Consider the following 25,078-nt stretch of genomic DNA (forward strand, 5'->3'; position numbering starts at 1 on the left):
AGAGAGTGTATGAATGTGAGAGAGAGTGTACAAGAGAGTGCACGAGAGAGCTTGAGAATATCTGTGAGAGAGACCACAAGTATGAGAGAGAGAAAGCATGCGAAAGAATGAGTGACTAAGAGAGTGAGAGAGTGCAATGGAGTGAATGAGATAGAAAGTATGAGAGAGTGAGAAAGCAAGTGAGAGACAGTGAATGAAAGTGTGTGAGAGAGCAAGGGAGATAGAAAGTGAGTGAGCGGGAGATAACAAATTAGTGAGACAGTAAAAGAAAGGGCGAGCTCTGGAGCAGGTGTTGCCAGGTGTCGGCATGTTCAGTTTACCTCCCGCTCTCCTCTTGTCTCTCCTCTCCTCAGTCTGTACATAATACGCTGAATCTGTTGTGGCTCAGTGGTGTGAGCATTTGGTCAGGAGCCGCAGTGAAATGTTGATGCTCAGTCAGAGTGCTCCCTGTGGAAGAATTTGCAGTTTTGAGCAGGAGGAGCCTGCCTCAGCCAGGCCTGGCCAGTGATGTCTCGGTGAATGGAGTCAGCAGTGAGCTATAACTGGGCCTTACTGCACACTATACTGAGCTGACAGCGTGAACAATGGTCCCTAACCTCTGCATTGGAAGCAGATCCATTCAAATTGCAATCTGCAGGTCACCAGCTATTAATCCCCACATTAGGATTACCATTCGTTAACTCTGAGTTCTCCTCCTGCCTCTAACTGGATGTCCGGACACTGGATATAACCCATAGCCTTCCTCAATTCTTTCCCCCAGAACTAGAGGACATAGGTTTAAGGTGAGAGGGGAAAGATATAAAAGGGAACCTGAGGGACAACGTTTACACGCAGAGGGGAAAAAGACATTGGCTATTTACCCTATCCATGCCCCTCATGATTTTAGAAACCTCTATAAGGTCACCTCTCAGCCTTCGATGCTCCAGGGAAAATAGCCCCAGCCTGTTCAGCCTCTCCCTATAGCTCAAACCTTCCAACCAGGGAAAACAGCCCCAGCCTGTTCAGCCTCTTCCTATAGCTCAAACCTTCCAACTCTGGCAACAATGTTAATTGTGTAGTGTTATTGAGTGGTTGCATCTCAACAATGTGTGACTGAATTTGTCTATAACGTTCCTGATGAAAGGTGTTTGCTCGAAATGTCGATTTTCCTGCTCCTTGGATGCTGCCTGACCTGCTGTGCTTTTCCAGCACCACACCCTTGACTCTAATCTCCAGCATCTATAGTCCTCACTTTCACCTTGTCTATAATGTTGTCCAGATTCACTCAATAGTGAGGGTCAACACTGGCTCCTGGGGTCTGAAAGATCTACTTGTTTTAAACTTGAGATAGAAGCACATAGGGGCCACTAAAAGAAGTGGTGAATCTGTCCAAAATAGCTAGAGCAAGCCACATGATCAGTATTGATATCCTCTGCAGTGAGAGACAGCTGACACAAAGTAAGCCTTCCTTTGAAAAGGACACATATAAAATTGTCAGAGAGCATAACGAAGCAATCGTGTTAGGAACGTCAGTGGGGCTTCAGTTTCCTACTCGGGGTAATATTGTATCTCCTTAACAAAGCCTAATGGCTCTGATCAGAACATTGGAGAGAATGGCATCAAGTGATAAGAATCATAGAGAAAATACAGTTGCCTTGAAGCCAGCTGTAAGGTTGCAGGCAGATTGGTGAGGACTCTGTGAGGCTCACTGAAGCGGTTAGTGCAAAATATAGAAGATATAACAAAGATCAGTGGACGTCTATCGTAATCCTCTCATCGCTACCTTTAATGCCATGGATCACAAGAAATGGGACCAAAACAGAAATATTTTACATTCTGGAAACTGTCACCTTTGGAGTTGCTAACCCTTTTATAGACATAGGCAACAAGCTCAGGTCTTTCTACATTAACATGGACAAAGCGGTGATTCCAGATCAAGTGATGGAGCAATGGATAGGGTTTGAACTGGGGTAACGGCTGAGTTTCTGATTGATAAATGGAGGGAAATTTGCTGATGCCAAGTTTGGAGACATTTGTGGTCAAGAATACCACAGCAGTGCACTCAGCAATGCAATCTGGGAAAGAATCGCTGCCAATGAAATGCTCGAGAAACTACCGACAAAGGAACCAGACTGTAAGTTGCTTACTGGACTGACATGGGCAGCTTATACAAAGAATCCAATGGCTTTTTGGATCTACCTTCTATGAATTGGCCAATGGGAAGAAATCCAGTTTAGCTTCTGTGCTGGTTAATAGTTCCCCTCATATTAGGGGGGGCTACAATGAATTGTAAATTTGATGCACAGTTTGACTTTATTTTTACAGACAGGGGGGAAAGGGCTTTCACCAAGGCTGAGATCCCACAGACATTTTAGTGAGCTTTAAGACGTCATTTAAGGGCGTCTGAGGGAGATGTTCGTTGTGAGGATTTGTTGGGTTATTAACATCGAGAGGGGAAAGATCCTGGTAATGCAGTACAGTAAGATAATGGTCACCCAACCTGAAATTCAAACTTTTAATGCGATTTTGAAGAGAGTGGTGTTGGAAAAGCACAGCCAGTCAGGCAGCATCTGAAGAGCAGGGGAATCGGCGTTTTGAGCATAAGCCCTTCATCAGGAACGAGAGGTTGGTCCAAGGGGGCTGAGAGATAAATGGGAAGGGATGTGGGGCTGGGGAGGAAGGTAGCTGGGAATGCAATAGGTGGATGAAGATAGGGGTGACGGTGATAGGTCAGAGAGGAGGGTGGAGTGGATAGGTGGGAAGGGAGATGGACAGGTAGGACAAGTCATGAGGACGGTGCCGAATTGGAAGGCTGAATCTGGGATAAGGTGGGGGGAGGGGAAATAAGGAAACTGGTGAAATCCACATTGATCCTGTGTGGTTGGAGGTAGAAGATGAGCGTTCTTTCTCCAGCCGTCGGGTGGCTAAAGTTTGGCGGTGGACGAGGTCCAGGACTTGCATGCCCTTGGCAGAGTGGGAGGGGGAGTTAAAGTGTTCCGCCATGGGGCGACGGGGTTGTTTAGTGCAGCTGCCCCAGAGATGGTCTCTGAAACGCTCCGCGAGTTGGCATCCTGTCTCCCCAATGTAGAGGAAACCACATCGAGAGCAACAGACACAGTAGATGAGGTGTTTGGATGTGCAGGTACATCTCTGTCAGATGTGAAGGATCCTTTGGGGCCTTAGACGGAGGTGAGGGTGGTGTGGGCGCAGGGTTTGCATTTCCTGCAGTGGCAGGGGAAGGTATCGGGGGGAGATGCTCAAGAGAGAGTCAACCATGAGGGAGGTAAAATTGCGGTCCTTGAAGAAGGAGGCAATCTGGTGTGTTCAGTGGTGGAGTTGGTCCTCCTGGGAGCAGGTGCAGCGGAGGAATTGGGAATAAGGGATAGCATTTTTACAGGAGGCAGGGTGGGAGGAAGTATAGTACAGGTAGCTGTGGGAGTCGGTGGGTTTGAAGCAGATGTCCATGTTGAGTCGGTTGCTGGGAATGAAAATGGTAAAGTCTGGGAAGGGGAGGGAGGTGTCCGAGATGGTCTAGGTGAACTTGAGGTCAGTCTGGAAGCTGTTTGTGAAGCTGTTGAGCTGCTCAACCTCCTTGAGGGAGCACGAGGTGGTGCCCATACACAGTCATCGATGTAGCGGAAGAAAAGGTGGGGAATAGTGTCAGTGTAACTCCAGAAGATAGACTGTTCCATGTACCTGACAAAGAGACAGGCATAGCTGGGGCCCATGTGGGCGCCCATGGCTACCCCTTTAGTCTGGAGGAAGTGGGAGGATTCAAAGGAGAAATTGTTGAGGGTGAGGACCGGTTCACCCAATCGAATGAGTGTGTCATTGGAAGGCTACTGATTGGGTTAGCGGGAGAGCAAGAAACAGAGGGCTTGGAGACCTTTATCATGGTGGAAAGATGTGTGTAGAGACTGGGCTGTTCATAGTGAGGCATTGGGGCCAGGGAACTAAAAGGCATGCAGGAGGTGCATCCTGAATGTATGTGGGTGCAGAGATGGGTTCGGTGGGGCAGGAGCAGGCTGAGACAATGGGTCGACTGGGGCAGCCAGGCTTGTGGATCTTGGGAAGGAGGTAGAACGGGGCAGTGCGGGCATCCCGAACTATGAGGTTGGAGGCTGTGGGTGGGAGATCCCCTGCGGTATTCGATCTGGGGGGGGTGATGATTTGGTGATGGGAGGTGAGGTCGTGATCAAGTTGGCGCCTGGCTTCAGCGGTTTAGAAGTTGGTGCACTAAACTACCACTGCGCCCCCCCCCCCTTTTATTTGCGGGTTTGATGGTGTTGGAGCAGAGGGAGTGGAGGTCTGCGAATTGCGGCGGTGAGAGGTTGGACAAGTTGAGGTGGTCAGTGTCACGGCAGCAGTTGGAAATGAAGAAATTGAGGATGAGTAACAGACGGGTAACGGGTGTCCAAGTGGATGGGGTGTGTTGGAAGTCGGAGAAGGGGTCCTCCGAGGGTGAGCGGGAGAAATTGCTGGAGAAACTCAGTAGGCCTGGCAGCACCTGTGGAGAGAGAGAGAGAGAGAGCGACAGAGCTATTGTTTTGAGTGCAGCAATTCACTGATAAGTCAGCAAATGTGATGTGAATAAGATTGAAGTGAAATTTCTTATTAAGAATTTTAATAAGAATGGAAGTCCAGCTTCAAAGATTTTGAAATGTATTGCTTTATGGACTGGAGGGGATATGGAGTGACTTTAAATTAGCAATCCAGTTTTAATGCGTAGTAACTATGTGTAGTCACTGACATTACATCTAAAGACAGCACAGTGCTGCTGGGGCTTGGCTGGTTATGGAGTCAGACAGGACCAGAAGTCGTTTTGATATATTGGAGTGAAGTATGACAGTGAAACTCCGCAAAATCAAGTGTGCCTTGAGGGCAAATAAACGTTTAAAAAAAAAATTGAATGTTGGAAAATGCATTCTTGGGTTTCCATCTCTGTCTGGTCTCTGCCTTCCATGAAGAATGAGAACCCAATGTTTTTAGTGATGGTAACCTTCCTGACAGCTATTCGAATGCAGTTGCTTTCATCGTCATGTGAAAGTGGGAATCCGTTTCCCTTTTGCCCTGGGAAGCTTCGAGTTGTTAACCGTTTACAGTAAAGAGCAACGTAGCATTTGCCAGAATGCCTGCGTTCTGTCTGCCAAAAAAAGACCCTGAACGTCCAGTTGCCTGTCACTTTAACACCCCAGGTAAAAACGAGGACTGCAGATACTGGAAACCAGAGTCAAGATTAGAGTGGTGCTGGAAAAGCACAGCAGGTCAGGCAGCATCCGAGGAGCAGGAAAATCGACGTTTCGGGCAAAAGCCCTTCACCGGGAATCCTGATGTATTCCTGATGAAGGGCTTTTGCCCAAAACGTTGATTTTCCTGCTCCTCGGATGCTGCCTGACCTGCTGTGCTTTTCCAGCACCACACTGATCTAGACTTTAACACCCTACCCTGTTCTCTGTCCCAGGTTTAGTGTAGTGCTCCAGCGAAGCTCAGTGCAAGCTGGAAGAACAGCACCTCATCATCCACTTGGGGACCCTGCAGCTTTGTGGACTCAATATCCAGTTCAATAGCTGTAGACCCTGAATCTTCTTTCACATCCTTTACTCGCGTTGCACTCCATCACACACAGACACAAGACGCAGACTGTTTAAAGTCACCCCATTTTCACCTGTTCAGCATTCCCTTATCAGTCTTCCTCCTTCCCTGGCTTACTATCTTTGTCTGCCCAATAGTCCTCCTCCCTGTCTCTCGGCTCCATTTCCACCTGTCCACTCAGTCCATCCCCTCCCCTTCACTCCTTGTCTTCAGCCAGAAATCCCGCTATATCCTAGCGACCAACAGTTCTGAAGGGTCACTGCAGTCCAACCGATAGCTCTGTCCTTCAGTGCCGCACTCCCTCAGTGCTGCACGCCCTCAGTGCGGCACTCCCTCAGTGTGGCACTCCCTCAGTGCGGCACTCCCCCAGTGCGGCACTCCCCCAGTGCGGCACACCCTCAGTGCGGCACTCCCCAAGTGCGGCACTCCCCAAGTGCGGCACTCCCTCAGTGTGGCACGCCCTCAGTGCCGCATGCCCTCAGTGCCGCACTCCCTCAGTGCCGCACTCCCTCAGTGCGGCACACCCTCAGTGCGGCACACCCTCAGTGGGGCACACCCCCAGTGCGGCACTCCCTCAGTGCGGCACTCCCTCAGTGCGGCACACCCTCAGTGCGGCACGCCCTCAGTGCGGCACGCCCTCAGTGCGGCACTCCCTCAGTGCGGCACGCCCTCAGTGCGGTACGCCCTCAGTGGGGCACACCCCCAGTGCGGCACTCCCTCAGTGCGGCACACCCTCAGTGCGGCACACCCTCAGTGGGGCACACCCCCAGTGCGGCACTCCCTCAGTGCGGCACTCCCTCAAAATCCCGCTTTATCCTAGCGACCATCAGTTCTGAAGGGTCACTGCAGTCAAAATGATAGCTCTGTCCCTCAGTGCTGGCACTCCCTCAGTGCAGCACGCCCTCAGTGCCGCACTCCCTCAGTGCAGCACGCCCTCAGTGCCGCACTCCCTCAGTGCAGCACGCCCTCAGTGTGGCACTCCCTCAGTGTGGCACTCCCTCAGTGTGGCACTCCCTCAGTGTGGCACGCCCTCAGTGTGGCACTCCCTCAGTGCGGCACTCCCTCAGTGCTGCACGCCCTCAGTGCGGCACTCCCTCAGTGCGGCACTCCCTCAGTGCGGCACTCCCTCAGTGTTGCACGCCCTCAGTGCGGCACTCCCTCAGTGCGGCACTCCCTCAGTGTGGCACGCCCTCAGTGTAGCACGCCCTCAGTGTGGCACTCCCTCAGTGTGGCACTCCCGCAGTGCGGCACGCCCTCAATGTGGCACTCCCTCAGTGTGGCACGCCCTCAGTGCGGCACTCCCCCAGTACGGCACTCCCCCAGTGCGGCACTCCCCCAGTGCGGCACTCCCCCAGTGCGGCACTCCCCCAGTACGGCACTCCCCCAGTGCGGCACGCCCTCAGTGCGGCACGCCCTCAATGTGGCACTCCCTCAGTGTGGCACTCCCTCAGTGTGGCACTCTCTCAGTGTGGCACTCTCTCAGTGTGGCACTCTCTCAGTGTGGCACTCCCCCAGTGTGGCACTCCCCCAGTGTGGCACTCCCCCAGTGTGGCACTCCCACAGTGTGGCACTCCCCCAGTGCGGCACTCCCCCAGTGCGGCACTCCCCCAGTACGGCACTCCCCCAGTGCGGCACGCCTCTCTCTCTCTCCACAGATGCTGCCAGACCTACAGAGTTTCTGTTCCTGTTTCCGATTTTCAGCATCCACAGTTGGGTTATTCCATTGTACTATTTGCCGTCTCGATTTCTGGCCGTACCTGCCATGTAAACCTTCTGCTTTTTTGTGCGCAAGGACATGAAACATTGGTGGTCAGAGAAACGTGATAATTTCTGAGCGTCTTAACCAGATTCTTTCCCAAAGTGAATACCCTGGCATGATCAATGCTCCAAGTGCCACCCGCCTAATCAGCACAGCAATGTCCCTCTGCAGCTTCCCGATGTCCTTCCTACATTTTAGTTTCCTGTTTATCGTCAGTAATGCTGAAACCATCCCACTCAGTCCTTTCATCGGGCTGTTAATATAGAAACGCAAATCATATTCGACTAAATTGATTGAGACCTTTGAAGTAACAATCTGATTGTTCTGCACGTAGACTTTCAAAGGGCATTTGCCAAAATTTCATGTAATAGACTGATTTGTAAAATAAAAGCCCATGAGATTAAAGGGACAGTGACAGGGTGGAGACAAAACTGCCCAATGTATGGATGGCAGAAAGCAGTGGAAAACATTGCATTTTCGACTGATGGAAGTAATACAGTAATATTCCCTCAGAACCAGCATTGTTATTCTCTTTGATATCTGTTCAGGATCTGGACTTGTGTATGCAGAGAATAATCTCAGCGTTTTGCAGACGATATATTGAAGAATGAGATGAATACTAACAGACCAGGCAGGTTCAGAAAGACTGGTCCTGTGCAGACGTAGAGTCATAGATTTGTACAGCATTGAAACAGACTCTTCGGTCCAATTCGTCCATGTCGATCAGAGATCCGAAATAAATCTAGTCCCATTTGGCCCAAATCCCTCTATTCATGTACCCATCCAGATGTATTTTAAAAGTTGTAATTGTACCAGCCTCCACCACTTCCTCTGGCTGCTCACACACCACCTTCGACGTGGAAAGGTTGCCCCTTAGGTCCCTTTCAAATCTTTCCCCTCTCACCTAAAACCTAAGCCCTCCAGTTCTGGACTCCCCCAACCCAGGGGGGAGAAACCTTATCACTTTACCTTATCCATGCCAGCACTGAGGGAGTGCCGCACTGGGGGAGTGCCGTACTGGGGGAGTGCCGTACTGGGGGAGTGCCGCACTGAGGGAGTGCCGCACTGAGGGAGTGCCGCACTGAGGGAGTGCCGCACTGGGGGAGTGCCGCACTGAGGGAGTGCTGCACTGAGGGAGTGCCACACTGAGGGAGTGCCGCACTGGGGGAGTGCCGCACTGGGGGAGTGCCGCACTGGGGGAGTGCCGCACTGGGGGAGTGCTGCACTGCCTGAGCTTGAGTCCCCCACATGAGGCATGAAACGGAGGCCCTAAACTGCACCTTCTGCCCCTTCAGGATATTAGGGATCCCGTGGATGGCACAATTTTTACAGAAAGCAATGATGTTTTGCCCAGGCCTCAGGGCAGTATTTGTTCCTGACCAAACCTGATTGTCTGCTCATCAACACGGCTTGCTGTCTTCAATTCCTACGTTACATCAGTGACTGAGCTTCTAACGTACCTCAGTTTGGGTATCCTGATGCTGTCGGCGGTGCTATATCAATGCAGGTTCTTTGTTTCCTTCAATTGTCAGCCTTCTGGTGTGGGAGTGCGGTGGGGGGATGGTGGGGGGAGGTAATAGCCAATTCCTTCCCCGCTTTCAGCTGTAGCTTTTCAGAAGCTGAGTTGAATTTGCTTCACATCTCTTGCAAGCCGATGCAGAGTGTACGTCTTGAGGGAGCTGAAAATGGCGGACATTATCAGCAGACCAGAGAGCAGAGGTGGAAGGAAACCAATGTGAATCTTTAACCCTCCACAGATCCTGCCCGACCTACTCACCTTTACTTGTACATTCCACTTTGATTTCAGATTTTCTGCCTCTGCAGTTCTCATTCCTGGAGTCTGCACAAAATGTCTCTGACTTCCTGCCAACTGTACACACAGTCCAGCTTTCAGCTTCACAACTCACATTTTGCAGCTTGCTACAGCATTCAGGTGAAATCAGTCAGGCAGACAGACTGTCTGACAAAGCACTCCGGGGCAGTCAGGTGACAGACAGTCTGATAAAGGACTGCGGGGAGTCAGGCAGACAGACAGTCTGATAAAGGACTGCGGGGAGTCAGGCAGACAGACAGTCTGATAAAGGACTGCGGGGTGTCAGGCAGACAGACAGTCTGATAAAGGACTGCGGGGAGTCAGGCAGACAGACAGTCTGATAAAGGACTGCGGGGAGTCAGGCAGACAGACAGTCTGATAAAGGACTGCGGGGAGTCAGGCAGACAGACAGTCTGATAAAGGACTGCGGGGAGTCAGGCAGACAGACAGTCTGATAAAGGACTGCGGGGAGTCAGGCAGACAGACAGTCTGATAAAGGACTGCGGGGAGTCAGGCAGACAGACAGTCTGATAAAGGACTGCGGGGAGTCAGGCAGACAGACAGTCTGATAAAGGACTGCGGGGAGTCAGGCAGACAGACAGTCTGATAAAGGACTGCGGGGAGTCAGGCAGACAGACAGTCTGATAAAGGACTGCGGGGAGTCAGGCAGACAGACAGTCTGATAAAGGACTGCGGGGAGTCAGGCAGACAGACAGTCTGATAAAGGACTGCGGGGAGTCAGGCAGACAGACAGTCTGATAAAGGACTGCGGGGAGTCAGGCAGACAGACAGTCTGATAAAGGACTGCGGGGAGTCAGGCAGACAGACAGTCTGATAAAGGACTGCGGGGAGTCAGGCAGACAGACAGTCTGATAAAGGACTGCGGGGAGTCAGGCAGACAGACAGTCTGATAAAGGACTGCGGGGAGTCAGGCAGACAGACAGTCTGATAAAGGACTGCGGGGAGTCAGGCAGACAGACAGTCTGATAAAGGACTGCGGGGAGTCAGGCAGACAGACAGTCTGATAAAGGACTGCGGGGAGTCAGGCAGACAGACAGTCTGATAAAGGACTGCGGGGAGTCAGGCAGACAGACAGTCTGATAAAGGACTGCGGGGAGTCAGGCAGACAGACAGTCTGATAAAGGACTGCGGGGAGTCAGGCAGACAGACAGTCTGATAAAGGACTGCGGGGAGTCAGGCAGACAGACAGTCTGATAAAGGACTGCGGGGAGTCAGGCAGACAGACAGTCTGATAAAGGACTGCGGGGAGTCAGGCAGACAGACAGTCTGATAAAGGACTGCGGGGAGTCAGGCAGACAGACAGTCTGATAAAGGACTGCGGGGAGTCAGGCAGACAGACAGTCTGATAAAGGACTGCGGGGAGTCAGGCAGACAGACAGTCTGATAAAGGACTGCGGGGAGTCAGGCAGACAGACAGTCTGATAAAGGACTGCGGGGAGTCAGGCAGACAGACAGTCTGATAAAGGACTGCGGGGAGTCAGGCAGACAGACAGTCTGATAAAGGACTGCGGGGAGTCAGGCAGACAGACAGTCTGATAAAGGACTGCGGGGAGTCAGGCAGACAGACAGACTGATAAAGGACTGGGGGAGTCAGGGAGACAGACTGATAAAGGACTGGGGGGAGTCAGACAGACAGTCTGACACAGGGAAGTCAGGCAGACAGTCTGACAAACAATTGGGGGGAGAGTGAAAGTGTCAGACAGTTTAGCAAAGGTTGTGTGTGACCTGATGGATTGGTTCCATGCGATTGATGATGTGGTGTCAGCTAAAAACTCTGAAATATTCCCTTGTTGATTCCACTGTCACAATATTACAGACAGTCTGACACAGGGAAGTCAGGCAGACAGTCTGACAAACAATTGGGGGGAGAGTGAAAGTGTCAGACAGTTTAGCAAAGGTTGTGTGTGACCTGATGGATTGGTTCCATGCGATTGATGATGTGGTGTCAGCTAAAAACTCTGAAATATTCCCTTGTTGATTCCACTGTCACAATATTTCTGCTCCCTGAAGAGAATTGCACTCTTTTGGTCTCTCCCTCTCCAGGTCTGTCTTTGTCTCATGTAAAGCCACACACACTCTCTCTGTCTCCCTATCTGCACTGTCCCCTCCCTCCCTCCCTCTCTCTCCATTCGCAATTGTCCCCACACTGTTTCTTATCCACATGACAATGTTGAATGGTTGGACAGCTCAGGGAAATCCAGTTGCCTGTAATCAGTCTGAGGTGATGGCCCTGAGGTTCCGAAACAAGGATTGCTGGCTGTTTCTGGAGTGATCACTGCAGATGCTGCACAAACAGGAATTTTGTAGAACAAGCAGCGACGTGACACCCAATCTGCATGTGACTTCAGGCTAGAATACTTCGAAACCTCTTCTGTAGCAGGCAGTTAGAATACTCTCTGGAAGATGTCAGTCTCCAGCCATGCCCCATCTGTCTCGTATAAACTGGTTCGGACATTGCAACGGGAATATCGACTGAGGTCACATTGACATGTGCCGAGACTCGTTCAGCCACTGCATCCAGCTCTGTCATTTACACCTTCCACCACTTCCCAAGTGTGAATTCACTGTAAGTCGGGTCTGTGAGTACGGACTGTTACCCTGGGAGTGGGACCAGGCCTGTCCATCAAATAGCTGTCTCTACATCTCATTGGAAGGAGTGGCTCTGAGGCAGGCTAGTCTCAACCTGTCAGGAATGTAGAACAGACTAGACAGGACAGCTCCAGGATGGCGTGAAGAGAATGGAAACCTCCCAGGCACATCGGCAATTCTAAGGAAAGAAATATTCTCTCTTTTTGGATCGTGTTGAAAGGGATGGATCTCCCTGGAGGGGCCACCGAATAGTCTGGCATTTCATGACTGCTTTCTCTCTGAAACAACAGGCTGTATGCCATTGTTCAGCGTGGGAAAAGAAATTTAGACTCCTGCTCACAACTTAGTGTGGCCACCTACCCAGGTAGTCGCTAGTTTTTAAAGACTGTTTAAAAAGGGACATATTTCCGAATCGAAAGCAGTGCTAAAAGCAAATGGAAGAAGTCACCTTGGTAAGGAACTGTCGAGAGACTCTCGGGAACCACGTTAATGAGATGGGAGGAGTGGAGGACACTGAATTTTAGGTGGGACTGACTGGAAAGTGGAAAGCAGACAGATGTGAATGTGGCAAAGCCGAGAGAGAGAGAGAGCCAAGGACTGTGGACCAGGATTTAACCATCACTTCCAGTTGAAAAAGACAAGCCCATTATAAGGTGTGTGCAAACAGAAAGAATTAATGTGGCTTGGTTCATGGTGTAGTGCTGTCTTTGTATCTGCTGGATCTGGAGAAAGGCCACCATCTGAGATTTTTCCATTGTGATATCCTGATGGCTTGTTAACTTTAGCCCCTGGTAGCTTGCATTGGAATGGAAATATTTAAATATTCTTGTCATTTTTAGTAAAAGCGTCAACTTTACATTGTCGTGGAGGTATCTCGGAACACAAAGCTCAACTGAGAAATGTGAACTTTTCCGTGTTATGAGCTGTTACTTGTAGATCATTGATGATCACAAAGATGTCAGTTCGAGGAGTGGACAGATGTGTGTTAGTGGTTGTGTGTTTGATGAGTGTTTGTGCATTTAGAAAGCTAGATGTTGGTGAGAGGCTCGAGTTGGTAAATTTCCAGATTCGCTCCCAGATAGGCCCATGAGTTTTCCCCCTGGAAAAGGTGGCTTCAGGAACAGATTGGCCATGGCCAACAAACCTGGTTGATTTTAACCATGGAGGTGGGTGAGTGCCAGGTTAGAAGGTTGGGTTTAGCCATGGGGGTGAGTGAGTACCAGGTCAGAAGGTTGGGTTTAGCCATGGGGGTGAGTGAGTGCCAGGGTGGGAGGTTGGGTTTAGCCATAGGAGTGGTGAGTGCCAGGGTAGAAGGTTGGGTTTAGCCATGGGGACGGATGAGTGCCAGGTTAGAAGGTTGGGTTTAGGCATGGGGGTGAGTGAGTACCAGGTCAGAAGGTTGGGTTTAGCCATGGGGGTGAGTGAGTACCAGGTCAGAAGGTTGGGTTTAGCCATGGGGGTGAGTGAGTGCCAGGGTAGGAGGTTGGGTTTAGCCATAGGAGTGGTGAGTGCCAGGGTAGAAGGTTGGGTTTAGCCATGGCTGTGGGTGAGTGCCAGGTTAGAAGGTGGGGTTTACCCATGGGGGTGGGTGAGTGCCAGGGTAAAAGGTTGGGTTTAGCCATGAGGGTGGATGAGTAGCAGGTTAGAAGGTTGGGTTTAGCCATGTGGGTGGGTGAGTGCCAGGTTAGGAGGTGGGGTTTAGCCATGGGGGTGGGTGAGTGCCAGGTTAGAAGGTTGGGTTTAGCCATGGGGGTGAGTGAGTGCCAGGGTAAAAGGTTGGGTTTAGCCATGAGGGTGGATGAGTAGCAGGTTAGAAGGTTGGGTTTAGCCATGTGGGTGGGTGAGTGCCAGGTTAGGAGGTGGGGTTTAGCCATGGGGGTGGGTGAGTGCCAGGTTAGAAGGTGGGGTTTACCCATGGGGGTGGGTGAGTGCCAGGGTAAAAGGTTGGGTTTAGCCATGAGGGTGGATGAGTAGCAGGTTAGAAGGTTGGGTTTAGCCATGTGGGTGGGTGAGTGCCAGGTTAGGAGGTGGGGTTTAGCCATGGGGGTGGGTGAGTGCCAGGTTAGAAGGTTGGGTTTAGCCATGGGGGGGTGAGTGAGTGCCAGGTTAGACGGTTGGGTTCAGCTATGGGGTGAGTGAGTGCCAGGTTAGAAGGTTGGGATTAGCCATGGGGGTGAGTGAGAGCTAGGTTAGAAGGTTTGGTTTAGCCATGGGGGTGAGTGAGTGCCAGGTTAGAAGGTTGGGTTTCGCCATGGGAGTGATTGAGTGCCAGGTTAGGAGGTTGGGTTTAGCAATGGGGGTGAGTGAGTGCCAGGTTAGACGGCTGGGTTTAGCCATGGGGGTGGATGAGTACCAGGGTAGAAGGTTGGGTTTAGCCATGGGAGTGAGTGAGTTCCATGGTAGAAGTTTGGGTTTAGCCATGGGGGAGGGGGACTGCCAGGTTAGAAGGTTGGGTTTTGCTATGTGGGGGGGTGAGTGCCAGGTTAGAAGGTTGGGTTTCGCCATGGGAGTGAGTGAGTGCCAGGTTAGAAGGTTGGCTATAGCTATGGGGGTTGGTGAGTGCCCGGTTAGAAGGTTGAGTTTAGCCATGGGGGTGGGTGAGTACCAGGTTAGAAGGTTAGGGTTCGCCATGGAAGTGGGTGAGTACCAGGTTAGAAGGTTGGTTTTATCCATGGAGGTTGATGAATGCCTGTTTAGAAGGTTGTGTTTAGCTATGGGGGTGGGTGAGTACCAGGGTAGTAGGGCTGCCTCACCTCTTTGAGAGTGCCTCATTTGTACTAAATGCTGTTTGGCCCTTTAGCCCTTACCCGTCATCTTCCACATCCATTTCATACCCCCACCCTCTCACTCAATATACAAACGCCACGAGCTATACAAGAGTCATGGCAAGTTTTGAAATGCTGACAAAAACTGAATCTATTCAGAAATCTGCTTCGAAAAGCCTGCTGTGCTTACAAGCCGATAAACAAATGTGTTATTTAGAGAACCATTATAGTGCCAATGACAGAATCTTTACTTGGCATGTCTTCGTCTTGTCTCAAATGTACAGGCATTGAGTGAAAAAAAACACATGAAGATAGATTATAATTTAACAAATGAATCAAGCCCATTCACTTTCACTAATTCTCACCATGTTCAGGCAGCCATGCCCCTATTGAAGCTCAGCAACAATACTCTGTGAGACACCTCTGCTCCAGGAAGGACACCTCTCCCTCCTACAACAACAACTGTAACCTCAGGAGGACAAGAAGTGGATGACCAGTAGCTGAGAAGCTGACCACAGCCATGAACATGTATTCATCTTGTTAATTTCAGCCTGGAATGTCAATTACATTTCACAGTGCAGTAGGACCCATTCAGGCTACCATGTCTCTACTGGATGTCTGAGCATCTTAACTTTGAGCAAAGTTTTTCCACATGTATCTCTGCTGATTGTGTATCTATTGAAACTATCAGAAGTCCCTTAGAAGATCCTGTCAAAGGTCGGCTGCCCAGAAAAACTCATCCATCGGTTGAAATCCGAAGATGAAAACGACACTGACCTCGCTTTGTGGCATTTCCCACTCTCTCGGCAGAGAACCTTCAAGCCTCACTCCACTTTGCAGAAACATACTGAAGAATTGATCTCAGCCTCAATCTCAAAGTGACTTTGACGAACCTTTTCCAAGTCGACTTCCAGTTGCATCCTCCCTAAAGAGAAACCCTTCCAAACATGGAACATTTCCTTTACCTATCTCTCATCTCACGCTGACATCCACGTGGAGCTTTGACATTGCACCCAATCTGTGAGCACTGCCTGAGGATGAGAGTCTTCAATGACCATGACATCTGTGCTGACACCAATATCCTTCTGTACAATGTAGTCATCCTTCCAACTCTTCTATCTGGCTCTGAAACTTGAACAGTGTATAGCTGCTACCTCTTGAGAAGAAAATGCTGTTTGAGATGGATTCGCTGCGTCACCTGAGAGGACAGGCATGGTAACACCAGCAGCCTTGAAGCAGCCAATAGCACCAGCATCGAGGTCACGATCATCTGCTGGATTGACCACGCGTTTAAGATACCTGAGTTCCAACAGCCAAAGCTAATCCCCTTCGCCCAGCTGAAGGAAGACACTCGAATGAGTGGAGGGTGAGGGGAACATTTCAAAGACCCCCCGGAAGGCTTCCCTCAAGAAATGCCGTACAGATGTCAACGTCCCTCGGGGTAGTTCAGATGAAACCGACTTGAAGGAAGCTGCTGTATGAAGGGACTGGTCTGTCGGGCAATAGGAAGCAGGGAAAAGGAGCCACAGAAAGGAATGTCAATTGATCTCTGGGCCAAGGATCAATCCCACCTCCCAGAAACGCCTGCCAAATGTGTGGTGCAAGGTGTGACTCTAGGATTGGGCTGAACAGTCACACAGGACTCATGAGTGGTCACACAGAATCTCCGAGGTGGGCAATCATACTCAGTGGTGAGTGATTGCCACCACAGACTGCCCTCTTGAATGAGGGTGTGTACTTTTATTACAGAGAGGTACAGCTGCTTGCTAAAATGGCCATAAAGCCTGGATGTGGGACAGAAAGATTGCCAAGATGGAAGCTCAATCACCCCTCCTCACTTGGCCATACCAACGTTCTGAAACCTGTTTACATCCAGATGAGTTCCTCATCCACTCTTGTCAAAAGTGAAGAAAGAAACAGACTGTAGATTGAAACAGGGGGTATTTCCTCCTGTGACAGACCCAACAAGCTGGTGCTCAGGGATGATCCCTGTGTGATAACCCAAATGGATCAATCTGAATCTGTGTACATCTTTCACAGGCTGAACATGAAGTCCTTTCTATGTCATCTCTGAAGGAAAGCATGTTAAACTGGGAAAGAGTTCAATCTTTATATAGCTGAATGTCAATAATAATTTCTAGTTGATATCCTTCGATTCAGACCATCAGGTTTAGGAACAGAATTAGGCCATTCAGCCCATTGAATCTGCTCTACAATTCGACCATGGTTGGTATGTTTCTTAACTCCACTCTCCTACCTTCTCCCTGTAACCCTTGATCCCCTCACTAATCAAGAACCTATCCATCTCTGTCTTAAATGCACTCAATGACCTGGCCCCTATAGCCCTCTGTGGCAGTGAGTTTCACAGATTCACCACCCTCTGGCTGAAGAAATTCATCTCAATTCTAAAGCAGGCCATCCCTTCCCTCTGAGGCTGTGCCTTCGGATCCCAGTCTCTCCTACGAGTAGAACTAGTTCTGAGGAAGGCTCACTAGGCCTGAAAGGTTAATGCTATTTTCTCTCCACAACTGCTGCTAGACCTGCAGAAGTTTCCCAGCAATTTCTGACCTTATTATTGTCAGAGTGACTTTCTCACATGCCTTTTCTATCCCGTATCCTGCGATGAGGTCTGTACCTCACTCCCATCAGAGTCTTTTACCCTTTGTGGCTCCTCAACACTACCTACACAGATTCTACACCTTCCAACTCCTAATCATTTCTTGCTATCGCTTTAACATCATTTCTTCCTAATAAGGCAGCTTCTGCCCAACTGCCTGTCCTTTTGAGTGTATCCTTGGATATTGAATTCCCAGGGGAGAAAGTGAGGACTGCAGATGCTGGAGATCAGAGCTGAAAATGTGTTGCTGGAAAAGCGCAGCAGATCAGGCAGCATCCAAGGAACAGGAGAATCGACGTTTCGGGCATAAGCCTGAAGAAGGGCTTATGTCCGAAACGTCGATTCTCCTGTTCCTTGGATGCTGCCTGACCTGCGCTTTTCCAGCAACACATTTTCAGCTATTGAATTCCCAGCCCTGATCCCCTGCAGCCACGTCTCTGGGACACTCACAGCATTGTACCTGCCAACTTCAATCTGTGCGACTACTTCGTTGAGACCTTGTTTCATATACTGAATGCAATTCAGTAGAACACCCTCAGTCTGCATTGACTGTCCCCTTTCTCAGTTGTCCCCATATCTGAAGTTAGATTCCTGACCCTTTTTGTACTCTTTGTTCTCCAATAATCCCCCCCCCCCCCCCCCCGCCTTTAACATTTACCAATTCTATTCCCATACTTCTTCCATGTTCTCTGAACTGTTCCCTCAGGTAATGTCTCACTCTGGTATGATTTCTCCTTCCTTACAAATGATGCCATCTTTCTGCCAGATTAATTACCCCATTACTTCCCCCTGAATCTGGAGTGTGACTATTCACATGACTGTTCCAGCAGTGAGGGAGGGTTCACATTGTTTCACCCAGTTCCTTCCAACCTGTTTGAGTATCTGTACCCAGTGATGTCTTACAGAGAGAACGGGGCTCATTCTGTCGCTTTTCCAGGCTGATAGCCATTAATCCCTACAAATAATGGGGATGTGCATCTTGAGATGTGCTCTGGTTTCCTTTTTATGGAATCCCTACAGTGTGGAAGCAGGCCATTTGGCCCATCGAGTCCGCATCAGCCCTCCAAACACTATCCCACCCAGTGTCCACCTCACTCCTGCAGTTCCCACGGTTAATCCATCTAGCCTGCACAACCCTGGAGACTATGGGCAATTTAGCATGGCCAATCCACCTAACCTGCACATCTTTGTGATTGTGGGAGGAAACCAGAGCACCCGGAGAAAACCCACGCAGACACCGGGAGAATGCGCAAACTCCACACAGACAGTCACCTGAGGCTGGAATCGAACCCAGGTCCCTGGAGATGTGAGGCAGCAGTGCTAACCACTGAGCCACCGCACTATTGCACTGCTGATGGTGCTGTTCCCCATGTCGCTGCTTTGAGAAGGGAAATTCCATTCAAGTTCTCTAACCATGAACTCCTGTTTTTGAAATTATTCCATATGTCAGAATGGCATCTCTTTCTCCCTCTGCAACGGAATGAACCCAGTCGCTAACCTTAAAAGTCCCATTTGTCAGAGACAAGTGCAGGCATTTTGACCTTTTGTCAATTTTGGGTCTCAGGAGATTCATTCTAAATCTCTCCCCATCCCTTTTCGATGTCCAGGATCTGAAAGTGGACACAGCTTTACATAGAAGGCTTTACATAGAAGCCAGATGTAGCATCTAAAATAAGCTCTTAATTTCAAATAAGAACATTCCAAAAGAAAACCTGATCTCGAAAGGGGAGGAAGTTCGAGCTACATTTGTTCAGGCCACATCTGGTGTATTGTGTTTGGCTCTGGCCACGCCTTAGGAAGGATGTGCTGGCCTTGGAGAGGGATATATTGCAGATTCACTGGGATGATATTCATGAATAATGGGTTAAAGGACAGGCATGTTGGTTCATAGTACCTTTCATATAGGAAATTAAAGGGTGATGTTAAAATAGATTTGATCAGGAATGTGCAGGGGAATTATTTTATCTGGGCAGGCAATTAATAACAAGGGGACATCAGCTCAAATGGCCACACGCTTGTGTTGAGAAAAGAAATCAGGGAGTACTTTTTCACACAAAAAAAACTGGAACTCTTCCAAAAGCTTGATGCCTTAATTTGGAGATTGATCTATTTTAGAGACACACAGGATATGGAACCGAGGGGGGACAAGGAAGAGGAATAGCTCAGTCAACACTTTATTCAGAGTGAAAGAAATTCTTGGTCACTTGAAACAATAAGAGTCTTGATTTGATTATGGAGAGTGCTGTAATGCTTCCAAGATGCTATCTTTGTTTGGAAACAGAACGACAGAACAGATTCGGAGAGACCGGTGGTGGACTGGGGTGTACAAAGTTAAAAATCACACAACACCAGGTTATAGTCCAACAGGTTTAATTGGAAGCACTAGCTTTCGGAGCGATGCTCTTACAACCACCTGATGAAGAAGCGTCGCTCCGAAAGCTAGTGTGCTTCCAATTAAACCTGTTGGGCTATAACCTGGTGTTGTGTGATTTTTAACTTTGACAGAAAAGAAGGTGGCCTAATTTTTTTCCAAATGGACCTTGTTAAATGGGATCTGCTTTTGGAAATCCAATTGTATATTAATAAGTAACAGTAGTGATAGTGCATTGGTCCAGTATTAGGTTCGGGTACATTAAAATTAATCCCATCCATACAATAATGGGTCTTGGTTGATTTACTCTTCCTGAGACTGACCACACGCTAATGTCATTGTTGACCAATGCTGAACTGTGATGTGATTTTCTTGGAAAAGATTGCAGAATAGTGGCTGCAAACAGAAAGATTAATCATGTTCTCCCAGTTACAAATGAAATGAGACAAGAATAAAATATATCCATGATGAATGATAGGACCCTGAGAAGCACCAAGGATGAGAGAGACCTTGGTGTGCATGTACACCAGTCCCTTAAATTATCAGGGCAGGTGGATTAAATGGTTAAGAAGGCTTATTGCAATGTTGCCTTCATTAGTCAAGACAGAGTTTAAGAGAAGGGAGGTGATGCTGGAACTGTATTGAATGTTGGTTAGGTCATAGTGTTGTGTGCAGTTCTGGAGTCTATATTAAAGGAGGGATGTGATAGCACTGGCGAGGGTGCAGAGGAGATTTACCCATATGTTGCCGGGCTAGGGAGTTTCACTTAATGTAGAGATTGGACTGACTAGGGTTGTTTTCCTTACAGTATAAGGGACACAGGGGAGATGGATAAATGTATGAGGGGCTCAGATAGGGTAGACAGGAGAAAAAAACCTTTCTCCTTGCTCGAGGGATCAAAGACCAAGGACATGGATTTAAGGTGAGGGGCAGAAGGGGTTAGAGGAAAATGTTTTTTTAATCACAGAATGGTGGGAATCCTTTTTCACTGGAGAGGAAGTCTGACGAGCATTGGAATGGGGGCTGAATATTTCTGTCAGTGTGAGTGTGGGGTTCAAGGCCTTTGTATTTTCCTGTCCAGGAATGTTCATGGGAGCTTCCTGGACATTTGACTGGAATGGGGCTGATGTGAATTCGGGATCAGAAATCCGAGGATCTTGCTCATGATCCTGTGAAGAGTGGGGCTGGTGTCTGCCAGGATCAGTGATGGCCTTACTTGGCTGGTGTCCATTTTGGCCTGTTGCTGAGTTGCTACTTGCTTGCTGGGGTTACTTCCTTAGCAACGATTCAGGGTCACTCTTTGCTGTCCTAAGGAGCTCAGTTGGAGGGCTGTTTGAAACGAGGAGGAGATGGGTTGCAGCACAGATTCACCTCTCATCACCAAAAACCAAATCAACGCAGAGGGCGGGACTGACTCTCTTGATCTATAGGGTAAACACGAGGTTTCTACACCTAGCCATCAAGGTATGGCTGTTTGGAAACTCAGCAGAGATTGGCTTCCTATCTCCCTAGCTTGAGCTAACTGCATCTCTCCAACGTGATTTGAGCTATAGGAAGAAGCTGAATAGGTTATTTTCCCGGCACATCGGAGGCTGCGGTTTGTAAAATCATGAAGGGCATGGATAGAATAAATAGCCAAGGCCTTTTCGCTGGCGTAGGGGAATCTAAAACTAGAGATTTAAAGTGAGGGAAAAAAATTTAGAAAGGACCTGAGGGGTAACTTTTTCACATAGAGGAAGTGGTGGGGGCTGGTACAATTACAGCATTTAAAAGGCATCTGGGTGGGTATGTGAATAGAAACGATTTAGATGGATATAGGAGAATGTGAGGGCTATAGATGCTGGAGATTGAGTCGAAAAATGTGATGCTGGAAAAGCATAGCAGGTCAGGCAGTATCCTAGGAGCAGGAAAATCGACGTTTCAGGCAGAAGCCCTCCATCAGGATATAGGCCAAATGCTGGAAAGTGAGACTTGATTTATTAAGGATATCTGGTCAACATGAATGAGGTGGACCAATGGGTCTGTTTCCATGCTGTATAATTCTATGACTATGACCTCCAACTTTCACTTAGTCTGTGTGTCTGTGTAATTATGTGTGTGTCTGCGTATGTTGTGTGTCTGCATGTGTCTCTATGCGTGTATGTGTGTGTGAGTGTGTGTGTGTGTAAGTGCTTGAGTGTGTGTGTGTGTCGGTGAGTGTGTGTGTAGGCAGGGCGGTACTGTGAGAAAGCTCTACAGTGTACACTCTGTCATTCCCTTTTGCGCCAATAACATTAAGTGAGATGTTGTCTTGAGCACATGATGTAATCGGGCTTGAATAAAAATCTGCAGTCTGGAACCTCTCTCAAATTGGCAACTTGGGTTTGTTCCCACGCTGCCAAAATGGACCTGACCAGCTTGTTGGCATGGTAATGGACACGAACTTCAACTTGACCCGTTCCTGAGCCGAGGGAGGGAGCTGTGAACCTGAGATTTGGTCCAGCTGTACTTTCTCGGGATAACATTGTTTGCTGCTGTACCCGGGAAGCTTCCTGAACTGGGAGATAGTGCACTGTTGAGAGGGAGAATGGGCGCTGTACCCATCGCCTCACAGCAGCGGAGTGCCCAGTCACACCCACTAGTGCTTGTTAATGAAACCGTGGCTGTGGATAGCAGAAGAGTTTAAAATTTATGTGATTTTTTTGTTTTAAAGCATTGATTTAGAATTTCACTTGTGCTGTAAAAAGCATCATCATTTTACCGAATAAAAAGCTAGAATTGTGAACTGCAATGGGCTGGGTCAGGATCTCAGCTCCTGAATCCCCAGTGCCTGTCCGTCATCTACAATGCACAAGTCGGGAATGTGATGGGACACTCCCCGTTTCCCTGGATGGGCGCAGCTCCAACAACACTCATGAAGCTTGACATTATCCAAGACAAAGCAGCCCACTTAATCGGCACCATATCCACAAGCGTATACTCCCTCTACCTCCAATGCTCAGTAACAGCAGTGTGTACTATCTACAAGGTGCACTGCAGGAATTCACCAGGGATCCTCAGACAGCACCTTCCAGACCGATGACCACTTCCATCCAGAAGGACAAGGGCAGCATATATGTGGGAGCGCCATCACTTGCAAGTTCCCCTCCCAGTTACTCACCATCCTGATTTGGAAATTTATCGCCGTTCCTTCACTGTTGCTGGACCAAAATCCTGGAATTCCCTCCCTAACAACTCCCCTGCATTCCAAGAGTTTCACTGGTTCAAGAAGGCAGCTCACCACTGCCTCCTCCAGGACAATTACGGACAGGCAAGAAGTACTGGCCCAATTGACGCCACCCCCACACCCAGTGAATATTTTTTTTAAAAACCTGGATAAGTCTGATCCATTCTGCAGCAAGGAGGCTGTGGAGGATCTGATTTGACTTTATGAAGGATGAGGGTGTTTGAGTTTCAGGAAGATGGGACTTTCTGTTGCTGGTCAGAGCATGAGGGCAGAGTCTGGGGAAGGGGATAGAAGAGAGAATGGACTCGCTGCTTCGTACTGGCCCTGGTTTTTATTTTGTAGGAGTGCCAACCTTTAATTGTTCAGCAAAATGGGTACCTCGTCACCTCTGACCTCTGGTGCCAGGATGTTATGGTGGTGCCTGAGTTCGTCAGGACTGGCAGGAGTTGAAGGAGCCACAGGGAACTCTCCGCCTGCTGTAATGTTCCCCAGTAAGAAGACTGTGTGGTGACAGAAGTGCAGAGACTGAGTGTGTAACAAAACCAGCTCTGCTGACTCATTGAATTGGAAAGTAACCCCCCTGAGTGCGGGAGGAAGCAGGGTGAAATTGTCTTGAATTATTGACACCTTAATGCCATGGCACTTGTCAAAATGAAATATTCATTACGAATGCTAATTGTGAGACGGAACTGCTGTTTTGTTCTCCCTGTTTGTGAAGAGAGCACTCTGTGAGATGTCAAGGCCCCTGAATGATGTTAAAGGGTCTGGCATACATTGCAGATGGCTGTCTGCTCCTCCTCGGCTGTTGACTGCCACAGCTTGTGCTCTGAGAGCATTCTGCTGGGTTGACGTGGGGGAAATTGAGACTTTTTCCCAGATGGTCCTCTCTGTACCAGGACATGTAGATAATGGATTCCATTGAGTTCCAGCAAAACCAGGACCTGTTTCACAGGGCCCGCCCTCTGCTTCTCACGTCATCCATTGGACTGCAGTCAAATTCCAGCATTCAGTGACTATTAAATCTTCACTTCCATCCTTTCTTTGAACTTTGACCTCCAATTTAAAAGGGACTGAAAGGGAGACATGTTTATGCAGAGGTGGTACATGTATGGAACGAGCTGCCAGAGGAAGTGGTGGAGGCTGGTACAATTGCAACATTTAAAAGGTGTCTGGATGGATTTATGAATAGGAAGGGTTTAGAGGGATATGGGCTAAGTGCTGGAAAATGAGACTAGATTAATTTAGGATTTCTGGTCAGCATGGACGGCTGGACCGTAGGGTCTGTTTCTGTGCTGTGTATCTCTATGACTGTTAATTATCTGTGAGATTTAGACAAGAACATGATGCTTGTCATAAGTCATTCCAATGCAGCACAGAGTGCTGTGAATGCCTGGCCTGCTCTCAGAACTATTCCCACTGCTTTCTATACAAGTGGAAATGAGGTGTATTCTGCAATAGGCTGATGCACATAGAACATAGAACAATACAGCACAGAACAGGCCCTTCGGCCCACGATGTTGTGCCGAACATTTGTCCTAGCTTAAGCACCCATCCATGTACCTATCCAATTGCCACTTAAAGGTCACCAAAGATTCTGACTCTACCACTCCCACAGGCAGCGCATTCCATGCCCCCACCACTCTCTGGGTAAAGAACCCACCCCTGACATCTCCCCTATACCTTCCACCCTTCACCTTAAATTTATGTCCCCTTGTAACACTCTGTTGTACCCGGGGAAAAAGTTTCTGACTGTCTACTCTATCTATTCCTCTGATCATCTTATAAACCTCGATCAAGTCACCCCTCATCCTTCGCCGTTCCAACGAGAAAAGGCCGAGAACTCTCAACCTATCCTCGTACGACTCCCTCTCCATTCCAGGCAACATCCTGGTAAATCTTCTCTGCACCCTCTCCAAAGCATCCACTTCCTTTTGGTAATGTGGTGACCAGAACCATACGCAGTATTCCAAATGTGGCCGAACCAAAGTCTTACACAACTATAACATGACCTGCCAACCCTTGTACTCAATACCCCGTCTGGTAATGGAGAGCATGCTGGATGCCGTCTTAACCACTCTAATGATCTGCGTTGCCACCTTCAGGTTGTATGATGTTATTACTATAACTAAGACTTGGTTGAGGGAAGGGCATGATTGGCAACTAAATATCCCAGGATATCGATGCTTCAGGCGGGATAGAGAGGGAGGTAAAAGGAGTGGAGGAGTTGCATTACTCGTCAAAGAAAATATCACAGCTGTAGGAGGGCACTATGGAGGACTCAAGCAGTGAGGCAATACGGGCAGAGCTCAGAAATAGGAAGGTTGGGGCTGTACTACAGGCCTCCCAACAGTGAGTGTGAGATAGAGG

General features: G+C 48.9%; 1 protein-coding gene across 2 annotated transcripts in view; it reads left to right on the forward strand.

Annotated features, from left to right (window-relative positions):
* Window positions 1–12,303: 12,303 nt before the first annotated feature.
* Window positions 12,304–25,078, forward strand: part of LOC122557975 (tumor protein p53-inducible protein 11-like) — a 65,230-nt gene continuing 52,455 nt past the window's right edge. The window contains exon 1 of one of the 2 annotated variants that reach the window (XM_043706280.1): window positions 12,304–12,406. The gene's annotated coding sequence lies outside the window, so the exon portion shown is untranslated. Of the gene's footprint in view, window positions 12,407–24,992; window positions 24,997–25,078 lie in introns of those variants that run through there. The other variant, XM_043706279.1, reaches the window with a different exon arrangement.

The sequence above is a fragment of the Chiloscyllium plagiosum genome, chromosome 16 (assembly GCF_004010195.1).
Source record: "Chiloscyllium plagiosum isolate BGI_BamShark_2017 chromosome 16, ASM401019v2, whole genome shotgun sequence".
NCBI lineage: Eukaryota > Metazoa > Chordata > Chondrichthyes > Orectolobiformes > Hemiscylliidae > Chiloscyllium > Chiloscyllium plagiosum.